General features: G+C 50.6%; 3 non-coding genes across 3 annotated transcripts; all 3 read left to right on the top strand.

Moving 5' to 3' along the window:
- Nucleotides 1-1,260: 1,260 nt before the first annotated feature.
- Nucleotides 1,261-1,342, top strand: TRNAL-UAG (transfer RNA leucine (anticodon UAG)). The gene has a single exon. It is a non-coding gene; the product is annotated as a tRNA-Leu (tRNA).
- Nucleotides 1,343-11,629: 10,287 nt separating this feature from the next.
- Nucleotides 11,630-11,711, top strand: TRNAL-AAG (transfer RNA leucine (anticodon AAG)). Its single transcript has one exon. It is a non-coding gene; the product is annotated as a tRNA-Leu (tRNA).
- A 71-nt stretch (nt 11,712-11,782) lies between these two features.
- TRNAL-AAG (transfer RNA leucine (anticodon AAG)) lies at nt 11,783-11,864 on the top strand. The gene has a single exon. It is a non-coding gene; the product is annotated as a tRNA-Leu (tRNA).
- The last annotated feature ends 716 nt before the right edge of the window (nt 11,865-12,580 follow it).

The following is a 12,580-nucleotide window of genomic DNA, read 5'->3' as shown; positions in this document are numbered from 1 at the left end:
GTGTTCCCCTCGACAGGTACAAGAGCAGCGATGAGTACTGGAGGAACCGAACTAATGAAACGAAAGAAAAAGTGGACAGATGGACAAGCACTAACCAGTCTATTTTTTCAAGGGCGACAATTTGTAATATGTTTTTTATAGCGAAGTTATATTATGTTATGCAAGTGTTGCATTGTTCCAGGGCAAATGTGCAAAGGCTGCACAGAGTGTTCGCGGTCTTCATCTGGGGATCAGCATGGGAGAGAGCTAGCCGAACCAATTTGTTTAGAAGAGTGAAGGACGGGGGTGTTGGCTTGGCACATCTTTTTGTTCGACAACTTGTCAACCGCTTTTTGTTTTTTCGAGATGTGCGCGATCCTTTTCTGCGCACCGTATGTCAACTCAGGTTGAGTGACTCATTGCCGGCGTATGTTGTTAGTACGGCATGCATGACCGGAAAACTTCGGGGTTATCTTAAGGAAGTGGTCGACAGTGTGCGCTTCCTTTCAGTTCGTTTTTCAAAAGATTATCTATGTCAAGTGAAAAGGAAAACACTGTATAATGATGTGTGCGACATTGTGTTCCCAGTGCCCTTATACAGAGCCATACACAGTGGAGGGCCAGGACAAGACGTCCTTAAACGGGTGAAACGCATGCAGGTGCCACCAGGGGTTAAAACCTTCTTTTTTAAGCTCCACACTGGAACACTTTCCGTGAAGACGTTTATGGAAGAGCGAGGCTGTCTTGTGCCGTGGGGATCACACTGCTTGATCTGCAAGAAGCCCGAAACCATCGGTCACGTGTTCTTGCACTGCTGGGCGGCTGTGTTCTTCTGGGACGTCTTGAAGCGAACACTGAAGAAAGAGTTACCTGTAGACCCCCAAGGGATCCGGTATCTGCCAATTAAGGATGAAGAGGGAGTTCCATACGACTTTATTATGCTGAATGCACTCCACTGTATATGGCGGGCTCGCATGGCAGGGTACCATTGCGATGCCGACGCCCGCCCGGTTCACATATATTTTAGAGAATGTATGTCGCGGTTCGTTGATGTACAGAAATTGCAAGAATGTGCACCGGATTGGCTGTCGAGGCTAGAAGCTCTGACAGCCATGAAGGAATTTTAATTTGACGACGCCGGTCCCATACGGACAGTCGGCATTATTGTAATTTTTTTTCTGTCTTTTTTTCTTCCCCGCAAGCTTGTATTCCTGACATGTGTGTAGTATTTGTATATTCAGTGTTATGTCGAAAACCGGCATTAAATAAAAAAAGAACAGTGGTAGTGTGGCCGAGCGGTCTAAGGCGCTGGTTTTAGGCACCAGTCTCTTTGGAGGCGTGGGTTCAAATCCCACCACTGCCAGAATTTTGCTTCTTTACGTACGCGCCTCGAAGAAAAGTGCACGCGATCGTCATACAAGAGGCGGATTGTGGTAGTGTGGCCGGCATTCTGCTTCCGGCAGCCGTGCTGAGCGGTCAGCAGAATCATGGGCTCCAGTGGAGCAGCGACAGTGGCCACTTTTGGCCGCGGAAACAGGCTGAGTCACGATAAGGAATAAGCATTTATCTTGCCCCAACTGCCTAAAGGACAAGTGTTGATTAACACCGTATTTTTGCACGGTGATGTTCGCGCCAGACCTTACAAGGTCGAGAATTTTAGAGACGCCCTACTGCCGACGGGACTCTTGCCTGACGTGGTATGCATAGGGGCGTACCAGATCAACCACGTCTGGGCAGTGACCCTCAGCGACGCGACTGCCACAAGAAGGATGCTGGACCTTAAGGAACTACAAGTTAAGGGACAACGGTGCGTCATCGTTGACCCGCAGGACCAGCAAGTGAAGATTAGGCTTCACTGGTTGTTCTACGGCGTTGCCGACGAGAACGCCCGGACGGCGTTCGCGGCTTTCGGCAAGGTGGAGGAGGTGAGCCGTGAGCGGTGGCGCGTGGAAGGCATGGGGACCAAGACCTCAACGACCAGGACCGTCCTCTTCAAACTGAAGGGCAGCGTGAAGGTTGAGGACCTTCCTCATCAGATCCGCGTCGGCGGTGAGTTGGCCTTGGTCGTCGTTGCCGGTCGACCGATGCAGTGCCTGCGCTGTCACGGCACGGGACACGTCCGCCGAGAGTGCAGAGTCCCCCGCTGTTCCCGGTGCAGACGTTTCGGCCACGTTGACACGGACTGCGTGAAGTCTTTTGCCGCTGTGGCAGGCTCACCAGCTATTGACGTGGTGGCAGAGCACGTGATGGACGTGGCCGAGGCGGAGGATGCGGCTAAAGGAACCGGTGACACGGCCTCGACAGCTACAACTAGTGGGTCGACGACTATGGAGGTGGACGGAAAGGCGGCTGAGGCTACCCAGAAACCGAGTAGGGCGGAACAGGTCGCTACGACTGAGGGGCAGGCGACGGGAAGCGTCAGTGAAGACGCCCCTGACGACGCGACCGCAATGCAGCAGGACGAGGGCGTCACCGACGACGACCGTACTGGGGCTCTTGCTGCCTCCGTCAAGCGCACCCACGACCAGACGAAGAACCGCGAGGATCGGGCACCCAGCACCAGTGAAGGACCGCCGTCGAAGACGCCTCATGGGAGGCGGATTGGCTACAAGCCAAAGCCCAATGTACCGCCTGAAAGGAAGCCTGCCGACAAAGCGGCCACGTCTAAGGACACCAACAAACCGGGAGGTCCCGGAGGCGGCTAGCCGATGGCTAGTCGTGAGCGGTAAGCACCATGCTCCGGGCGTACTTTACTTTTCTTTTAGGTCAAGATGGCTCAAATACCGTCCCTTAGGATTGCCACATTAAACGCGAGAGGGCTGGCGGCTAGTCGTAGGCAGTCAGGTCCTACGGTTGGTCACTGACCACGACATAGACGTACTAGCCGTCCAGGAAAAGTAAGGTTGAAGGAGAGGAGGAGACCGGGAGCATGGTGCGACGTTTCACGACTAGGTATTTTGTGGTGGTTAGCCATGCGGTAGGCACGGCTGGAGGGTGCGTTCTTCTTGTGAAAAAGCTGCCTGGACTGCAGATTCAAAGTACTTTTTCGTGTCAGTCAGGAAGGATTGTTCTCTGTGATATTGTTATGTGTGATGCTGAATTCCGCGTCATAAGCGTATATGCGCCGAATTCAGTAGATGAGCGCGTCCGTTTTTTTTTCGAACCTTACACAATATGTATGTTGTAATATGCGCGTGATGCTGTTAGGCAACTTTAATTGTGTGTTGAGTGCTGGAGACAGAGTCAATAATGCAGGTGTGCGTGACCGAAGCAGTGAAGTGTTATCAAATTTAATTAATGAAAATGAACTCGATGATGTTTATGAATGTCTGGAAGGGGGGCGTCAAGTGACTTTTACACGTTTTCAGGGCAGCAGCCATGCGCGTTTAGACCGAATGTACATTTCATTGGATACAATTCCAAGATGCCACGGTTACTGCGTAGTACCAGTGTCGTTTTCAGATCACTGCCTAGTGAAATGTAACGTAGGTATAATGAAAAGGCGACATGTATTTAAATGGGACACGTGGAAAATGAATGCCTTGTTACTAAATGACCAGCCCTTTTTACAGGTGGTACGGGATGCGGTTAATGAAGTTCAATGTGATGCTGCGGGAACAATCGTCGAGAAGTGGGAATGTTTTAAACAAAAGGTTAAAATGAAAGCGATAGAAAGGTCTAGTTGCAAAAATTCGAGAAGGAAATGAAAGAAAAGGGTTTAAGAACACTGCTTGGGCAGCTGCTAACGCTTGAGTGCAGAGCGCCTGGTGCGTACAAAGACGATGTGCGAAACGTCAAAGAAAAACTTGAACTTTTTGACAAGGAACGATATCAAGGTGCAATAGTGCGCGCACGAGCAGACGCACTAGCGGCAGGGGAGACGCGCACAAGAAGGGCGCTCGGCTTGGAGAAGGCGTATGGACAAAGAAACCATGTCGACCAGATTTTAGTGAACGGGAATGTCGTTGAAGACAGTGATAGCATTCGTCAAGCCTTCTTTGAGTACTACCAGTCGCTTTTTGCATTTCAGGAAGCGAATGTTGAGGGTTTTAAAGCAGGTTTTCTGCATCGCATGCCACGTTTGAGTGATGACGTAAAAAAGCTATTGGAGGGAAAAATAATGGCGAGCGAAGTCGAAAAGGCAATCGACGATTTGAACATGGGTAAATCGCCGGGACCTGATGGAATCAGCGCGGGTCTATATAAAGCTTCTAAAAGAGAGCTGGCGCCTTTGCTTGCGCATGTATTTAATGACGCATACGAAAAGAAATCATTAGCACCTTCCTTTGGAAAAACGCACACCATTCTAATACCGAAGAGCGATCAAATAGACAAACTCAGATTCGTGTCATCCTACAGACCGATTTCACTAACAAACGTCGATTATAAAATATTTATGAAGGTTTTAGCTAGCCGGCTTCAAGGCGTCATCAAGGAAATAGTCGCAGACCATCAAACTTGTGGCATCAAAGGGCGATCTATTTTTTCAAACATCCATAAGATGCGATGTGTGCTCGAGTGCTGTGACGTCACCGGTGGCGGTGTTGCAGTTCTTCAGCTCGACCTAGAGAAAGCGTTCGATTGTGTCGCTCACGTTATTTTGTTTGCCATCTTAGATCATGTTAATGTCGGTTCCATCATCACTGAGGGCGTGGCCTTGGCGTACCAGAATTGCACAACAAGATTAATTGTTAATAAGTCTCTGGGGGCCCCCATTAACATCATGCGTTCAGTGCGCCAAGGCTGCCCCCTCAGCCCGCTGTTATTTGCTATCTACGTAGAAGCAATGTGTGTAGCAATTAATGAAAATGACGGAATACGGGGTTTCAGATTGGCAGCGACAGAAGTGAAGTTGCTTGCATATGCAGATGACATTGCAGTGTGTTGCACTGACAAACCGAGTGTAATGGATACAGTATCTGTAGTAAAGCATTTCTGTGCCGTAACGGGTAGCAGAGTAAACTCGGGCAAATCGCTAGGGCTGTGGCACGGGGACTGGTTTTCTGCACCCGACTATTTCGCGACCGTGAACTGGGTGAAAACTCCGACAAGGTATCTGGGTGTTCTCCTAGACAGGTACAATAGCAGCGACAAATACTGGAGGAACCAAACCAAAGAACTGAAAGAAAAAGTAGATAAATGGAAAGGTAATAACCTGTCCATGTTTGCAAGAGCGACAGTTTGTAACATGTTTTTTATTACTAAGTTATATTGCGTCTTGCAAACACTGTATTGTTCTAGAGAAAATGTGCAAAGGCTGCACAGAGTGTTTGCGGTTTTCATCTGGGGATCAACATGGGAACGGTGCAGCCGAACAAATTTGTTCAAAAGATTAAGGATGGGGGTGTGGGCCTGGCGCATCTTTTTGTTCGTCAAGTTGTAAACCGATTTTTGTTTTTTCGCGATGTGCGCGATCCTTTTCTGCGCACCGTATGCCAGCTAAGGTTGAGTAACGCTCTGCCGGCACATGTTGTTAGCACGGCAAGCATAACGGGAACGCTACGTGGATATTTTAAGGAAGTGGTCGACAGTGTACACTTCCTTTCTGTTCGTTTTACAAATGATTACCTTTGTGAAGTGAAAAGGAAAACATTGTATAGAGATGTATGCGACATTGTTTTCCCAGTGCCCTTATACAGAGCCATATACAGTGGAGGGCCAGGACAGGATGTACTTAAAAGATTAAAACACATGCAGGTACCACCAGGGGTAAAGACCTTCTTCTTTAAGCTACACACCGGAACGCTCTCTGTGAAGACGTTTCTGGAGGAAAGGGGTTGTCTCGTACCTTGGGGGTCGCACTGCTTGATATGCAAGAACCTCGAAAATATAGATCACGTTTTACTACATTGCTGGGCGGTAGTTTTCTTCTGGGACGTCTTAAAGCGAACCCTGAAGAAAGAGCTACCGGTGGACCCCCAAGGTATCAGGTATCTGGCCATTAAAGATGACGACGGGGTTCCCTATGACTTTGTTATGTTGAATGCTCTACACTGTATATGGCGGGCTCGCATGGCAGGGTAGCACGACGAAGTGTCTTCTTGACAGAACGCTTGTTTCTGTGCTCTCTGCATTTTTGGTGAACTCTTTGCCTTTCGGGGTGCCTCACCTCCCCGTCTTGCGACCATGGACGCGGAGCATGCCACAGGCCCGCCTGGCCAGAAGTCATCACGGCTGTCAACCGCAAGGAAGCGAGTTGGCTCCCCCAGCGACACCGAAGACACCGAGCTGTACTCTATGTCGGAAGACGACTCATCCGACGACGGCTTCATACCCGTCCGGAGTAAGAGGGCGAAGAGAAAGATCGCCAACACAGCGCCGTCACCTCCTGCGAGCACTACGACTATGAAGTCAAGGCCTGCGCGCTGGCCACACGTCATCATCTTTATGCCGGAAGAACCGTCAAGCAACCTACGGTTGCTGAACAGGCAAGCCCTATCCATTTTTCTGGAACGTGCGGTGCCGGATCAAATTAAAGACATCAGAATAAACCCACGCAAGAATATACTCGCCATAGACGTGTACAACGCGAGTGCGCTTGGAACACTTCAAGAAATCATGGAGCTTGGCGGAATCAAAATGCGCCCCTTCATCCCGATCGACGACACATCGATAGCCGGTGTAATTTACGACATTGACATTGCCATTCCCAATGAAGATTTACCTAGCCTCATCAAGCCGGCTAACGAGGGCACGATCATTACGCAAGTGCGCCGTCTTGGGAACTCGCGCTGCGTAAAAGTAATCTTCAAGGGGGATTGCATACCCTCCCACGTTAAAGTCGGACATTTTCGACATCCAGTTCGACCATTCATCCAGAAGCCGCTTCAATGCCATCAGTGCTTCAGGCTAGGACACGTAAAGGGCGTGTGTCCCAACTCGCTTCTGTGTCCCCGTTGCGCTGAACCTCATGCAGAAGTGACCTGCGGTGCCACAGTTCTGAAGTGCGCCAACTGTAGCGGCCCTCACGCAGCCTCGTCGAAAGACTGCCCCCGCATCAAGAGGGAGCGCGCGGTTCTTAAGCAAATGGCCAGAGACAATTCGGCCCACAGGGAGGCAGTCGAAGTAGTCCGGCGTCGGCGTCTACGTCGGCACCGTCGTACGTCTTCAAAGAAGGCGCATGAGCGAAGCGATAGTACCCGCTCCACTACGGAACCATCTAGTCGCGACGCGAAAGGGCCCACCACTTCCACGAGGGCATCAGATAAGACTCTTTCTTTAGAGGAATGGCCTACGCTACCGAGCCGCTCCCTTGCTAAGCAACCTCAGAAGGTCACGGCGCCACCGGAGCCTTCTCCGGCCATTGATGATTCACCTAAAACAGATCAAGTCATCTCGGTGCTACGTTCCCTCATGGAGGCCATCCGAACGATTTTAGTTGAGATGGGGACACCGTCTGCTCGAAGCGCACTTAAAGTGCTGGACGCCTTAAGCCCAGTGCTTGCATCCCTCAACTAGAAAGATGGCTACCCATACCCCATCCTTCCGAAAAGAAGTCAAGGCAGCGTCTGTCATGCAGTGGAACGCCAGAGGGCTAAAATCACGAATTTCAGATTTCCGTCAGTATGTGTACACCAATGTGTTTCCACTCATCGTCATTTGTGAGCCCAACTTGTCGAAACCAATCAGACTGTCAGGGTACGAATGTTTCATGTCATCAACAAATAGTGCATGCAGCAAGATCATCGTTTTTGTTCGACGTGAACTCACCTATGTTTTGCAACCAATTGCGCCCCACGACGACAATCAGTATATTTGCATCACAGTTAAAAAGAACAAACTCTTGTTTACTCTCATCGGCGTGTATATATCGCCTTCCAGCAATTTCGACACTAAAAGATTAGCGGATATTTTGAGTGTTTGCCCCGCCCCATGGGTCATCATAGGAGATTTCAATGCACACCATCCAGCATGAGGAAGTACAAAGACAAATGCAAGAGGACGAAGATTATCAAGCATCGCCTACAACTATGGCCTTACTCTCTTGAACGATGGTAGCCCCACCTTTCTTCGAGGCGTGACGTACGGCAGCTGCCTCGACCTTGCTTTTGTGTGTAACTCTCTCGCCAGATATGTGAAGTGGTTACCAGATATTGAGACACATGGGAGTGATCACATTCCCACCTATCTGACCATCAAAGGCTTGTCGTCTAGATCTGGCCCACGAAATACCATTCGGACGATTCAATGGGCCAACTTCAAATCTGATATGGAAGATGCCTGCAGCGAGGGCCTACCCTCTGGGTTAGAACAAACAATTAAAAATACGATGCGGAACGCCACTCGCATACTGACGATATCTCACACGCGAAACGACTTCGACATAGAATTAGAGCGACTTCGCGCACTTCGTCGCCGGGCGGAACGTCGATATCGGCGTACAAGATCAATCCATGACCTTCGGGCAGCCAGGAGGATACAAAAGAAGATTCAGCGTCGAATGAATAGATTAGCGTCGGAACGTTGGGCAACGTTTTGCCAAACACTCGACCCCCGCAAGCCGCTGTCTCACATTTGGAAAACGGTGCAAGGTCTGCGTTGCCTTCCGGAACAGCGTTTTCCATTCAAGGCACTCGCGCTTTTCGAAGGGCGGCAAGACATCGCTGTCGCAGAAGACTTTTGTGCGCGAATGGCAGACCAAGCGACACGTCCAGATCCTCCAGCCCGAGATGATGTCCCCCATTCCCGAGATTGCCGCATGGACCTTCCTTTTACAATGGAGGAGCTCGAGGCGGCACTAGCTCTCTGCAGGCGCTCATCATCTCCGGGTCCAGATGGTATATCATACCGAGCCTTGTGCTATCTCGGAGAATCCGCACGGATAGCACTATTGAGTCTCTACAACACCTCATGGCAGGAGGGAAATGTTCCTGACGAATGGAAAGTGAGCCGCCTGGTGCCAATCTTGAAGCAGGGCAAATCCCCGCTAGAGCTCACCTCTTACCGCCCGATAGCGTTGGCCAGCTGTGTAGGAAAGATAATGGAACGGATGATCCTTGGCCGCCTGGAATGGTACCTTGAACACTACAAGATTTATCCGAGTTCCATGGCTGGCTTCCGACGTGACCGCTCTTCCATCGACAATGTCGTTGATCTCGTTTCATATGTCCAGCACGAAAGGTCCCGTAAACGTTTATCTGCAGCTTTATTCCTAGATGTGAAAGGGGCATACGATAACGTATTACATGAGGCTATTCTCGACGCTCTTGTGACGGTTGGCTTAGGTGGCCGAGTATTTTTATGGATTGCAAGTTACCTATCTGCAAGATCATTCTATGTATTAACTGACGATGGGCCAACTACGCGACGCTATACCAGCAAGGGCGTTCCTCAAGGCGGTGCTCTCAGCCCGACGCTCTTCAACCTCGCTCTTATTGGGCTTGCTGACCACTTGCCAACTACCACCAAAATTTCAGTATACGCAGACGACATCTGTCTCTGGACTTCGGCAGTCACACGTCCTCAGATACGTGCACGGCTTCAGAGAGCGGCTACTTTGACAGTGAGCTACTTGTGTGAACAAGGTCTCAGCATATCGTCAGAAAAATGCGCCCTAGTGGCGTTTACTCGCAAACCAATGACGCCTTATGTCATCTCAATCAATGGGCGGACCATTTCCTATGTCAGAACCTACAGATTTCTTGGCGTAATTATCGACCGAGACCTCTGTTGGAGCCCGCACGTAGCTTACATGAAACGACGCCTAACAGCAACCTCCCAGTTGTTTAAATACCTGACAGGAAAGACGTGGGGGATGTCAGTAGACGCAATGCTGAGACTCTACAGAGCTCTCTTTCTCGGTTTTTGAAGATACAGTCTACCTGTACTGAACAACACCTGCAAGACAAATATTCGTGTTCTGCAAGCAGCGCAAGCTCAAGCACTCAGAGTTTGTCTTGGTTTGCCGAGATGCACGTCAACTGAGGCAACTATTGCGATTGCTCGGGGCCATCCAATGCAGACTCACATCACTGTGGAAACCCTGAGAACGCATATCAGACATTTGGCACGGGCCCCCTATCACCACCTTGCAACACTACCTTCAGACAGGCACCAAGCATCATTCTCAAAAACTATTGTCAAGTACAACGACAAACTTCCCTCGGGCTTCACCGCTGCATCTAAACCATCGATGCCCCCTTGGTGCCTTGTCAGCCCCACAGTCCATCTCAACGTGCCAGGAATCGGGAAAAAGTCTGAGCTGTCGTCGCCTGTGCTGAAACAACTGTCTCTGCTTCTTCTGCACGAGCGGTACGCAGACCGTGCACATATTTATACTGACGGTTCCACAAACATCCAGTGTTCGTCCGGTGCTGTAGTCGTCCCAGAAAGCGGTATTACCATCAGCTTTAGGACTGACCACCCAACGACTTCTACATCTGCGGAACTAGCTGCTCTTCGAGCTGCACTTTGTTTTGTCAATCGGGAACCACCTCGACAATGGTCAATTTTCAGCGACTCAAAGGCAGCCCTACAATCTGTACTATCAGCTCTGCGTCGTGGGCCATTCGAACAGCTCGTATTCGATATTAGATGCCTACTTCATACATCACATGAGAAAGGACATCACGTGACGTTTCAGTGGCTGCCAAGTCACTGCGGCGTCATCGGAAATGAAGACGCCGATAAAGCCGCTCGGACAGCTCTTGAAGACACACAGGAAGAGGCCATACCACTTTCACGGTCCGACGCAGCCAGCAGACTTCAAGTGCTTGCACGGGAGATCACGCTCTCTCTATGGTACACACCCAGCAGCCAGACCAACCGCAGCAATCATCAACACGACCTGCCCTCCTTGATGCATCTATGTATGCCAACCGGACTCCGCCGAAGTGAGGCCACCCTGCTTTATCGCTTATGGCTAGGGGTGGCCTTCACGAAATCTTACTCGTTTCGCATTGGAATGGCCGACAACGCTCTCTGCAATGCCTGTCTTTGCGAGGAGACGCTGGAACACATTCTGTGCGACTGTCCTGAATATAACATTCAGAGACAGTCCATGGCGTCCGTTCTAGCGCACCTTGACAACAGACCATTGTCAGTTGCAACCATTTTCACATATCGCCGACTGAAGTCATCGCAGCTGAAGGCGACGAAGGGACTACTTCGGTTTATGAAGGATACGGGCTTGGACAAGCGGCTGTGACAGTGATGTCACGTACCGCACAAGAGTGACAGACTGTAACCAACGATGTGTGTGTGCCGTGCTATGTGGCCTCTATCTCTTCTCCCCTTCTTTCATCCCCCCATCCCGCTCCCATGTGTAGGGTAGCAAACCGGTTAGGCAAAACTGGTTAACCTCCCTGCCTTCCTTCTCCACTTTTTCCTTCCTTCCTTCCTTCCTGACGCTAGGCCAGCTCGCGTTTACTTCAAAGAATATATGTCGCGATTTATTGAAATGCAGAAAATAGAAGAATGTGTACCGGATTGGCTGTCGAGGCTAGAACCCCTGACAGCCATGAAGGAATTTTAGTTAGACAACGCCGGTCCAATATGGACAGACGGCTCTATTGTACGGTTTCTTTCTTTATGTACCTTCCATTGTTTTCTTTTTCTTTCTCCTCCAGTGGTTGGAATTTTTGGTACATAAGTGTCTGCTAACTGTATGGTCTTAGTAACGTCGAAGACCGGCAATAAATAAAAAAAAAGTGGTAGCGTGGCCGAGCGGTCTAAGGCGCTTGTTTAAGGCACCAGTCTCTTCGGAGGCGTGGGTTTGAATCCCACCGTTGCCAGATCGTTTTGCTTCTATACGCACGCGCGTCGGCAAAAGGCGCACGCGATCGTCATACCGCAGTGGAGCCGTGGTAGCGTGGCCGAGTGGTCTAAGGCGTTGGTTTAAGGCACCAGTCTCTTCGGAGGCGTGGGTTCGAATCCCCCCGCTGCCAGATCGTTTTGCTTCTACACGCACGCGCGTCGGCAAAAGGCGCACGCGATCGTCATACAGCCGTGGAGCAGTGGTAGCGTGGCCGACATTCTGCTTCCGGCAGCCGAGCTGAGCGGTCCGCAGAATCATGGGCTCCAGTGGAGCAGCGACAGCGGCCACTTTTGGCCGCAGAAACAGGCTTACCGACGAAGGCAAGGAGTACCCGTTTATTTTGCCGCAACTGCCGAAAGGACGAGTAACGATCAACACGGTGTTTTTACACGGGGATGTACGTGCGAGACCCTACAAGGTTGAAGACTTCAGGGACGCCCTATTGCTGACGGGCCTGCTACCTGACATGGTATGCATAGGGGCGTACCAGATTAACCACGTCTGGGCGGTGACTCTCAATGATGCGACTGCCACAAAACTCCTGCTGGCCATGAAGAAAATGCAAGTGAAGGGACGACGGTGCGTCATTGTTGACCCACAAGACCAGCAGGTGAAGCTTAGTCTTCACTGGCTGCTGCACGGCGTTTCCGATGAGGACATCCGGACGGCGTTCGCAACATTTGGCAAGGTGGAAGAGGTGAGCCGAGAGCGGTGGCGTGTCCAAGGCATGGGAGACAAGACCTCTACTACCCGGACTTTGCTCCTGAAGCTGAACAGCGGCGTAAAACTGGAAGACCTGCCTCATCAGGTGCGCGTCGGCGGAGAGCTAGCATTGGTGGTCGTTCC

The sequence above is a fragment of the Dermacentor variabilis genome, chromosome 1 (assembly GCF_050947875.1).
Source record: "Dermacentor variabilis isolate Ectoservices chromosome 1, ASM5094787v1, whole genome shotgun sequence".
Classification (NCBI taxonomy): domain Eukaryota; kingdom Metazoa; phylum Arthropoda; class Arachnida; order Ixodida; family Ixodidae; genus Dermacentor; species Dermacentor variabilis.
This window is presented reverse-complemented; position numbering and strand designations above follow the sequence as displayed.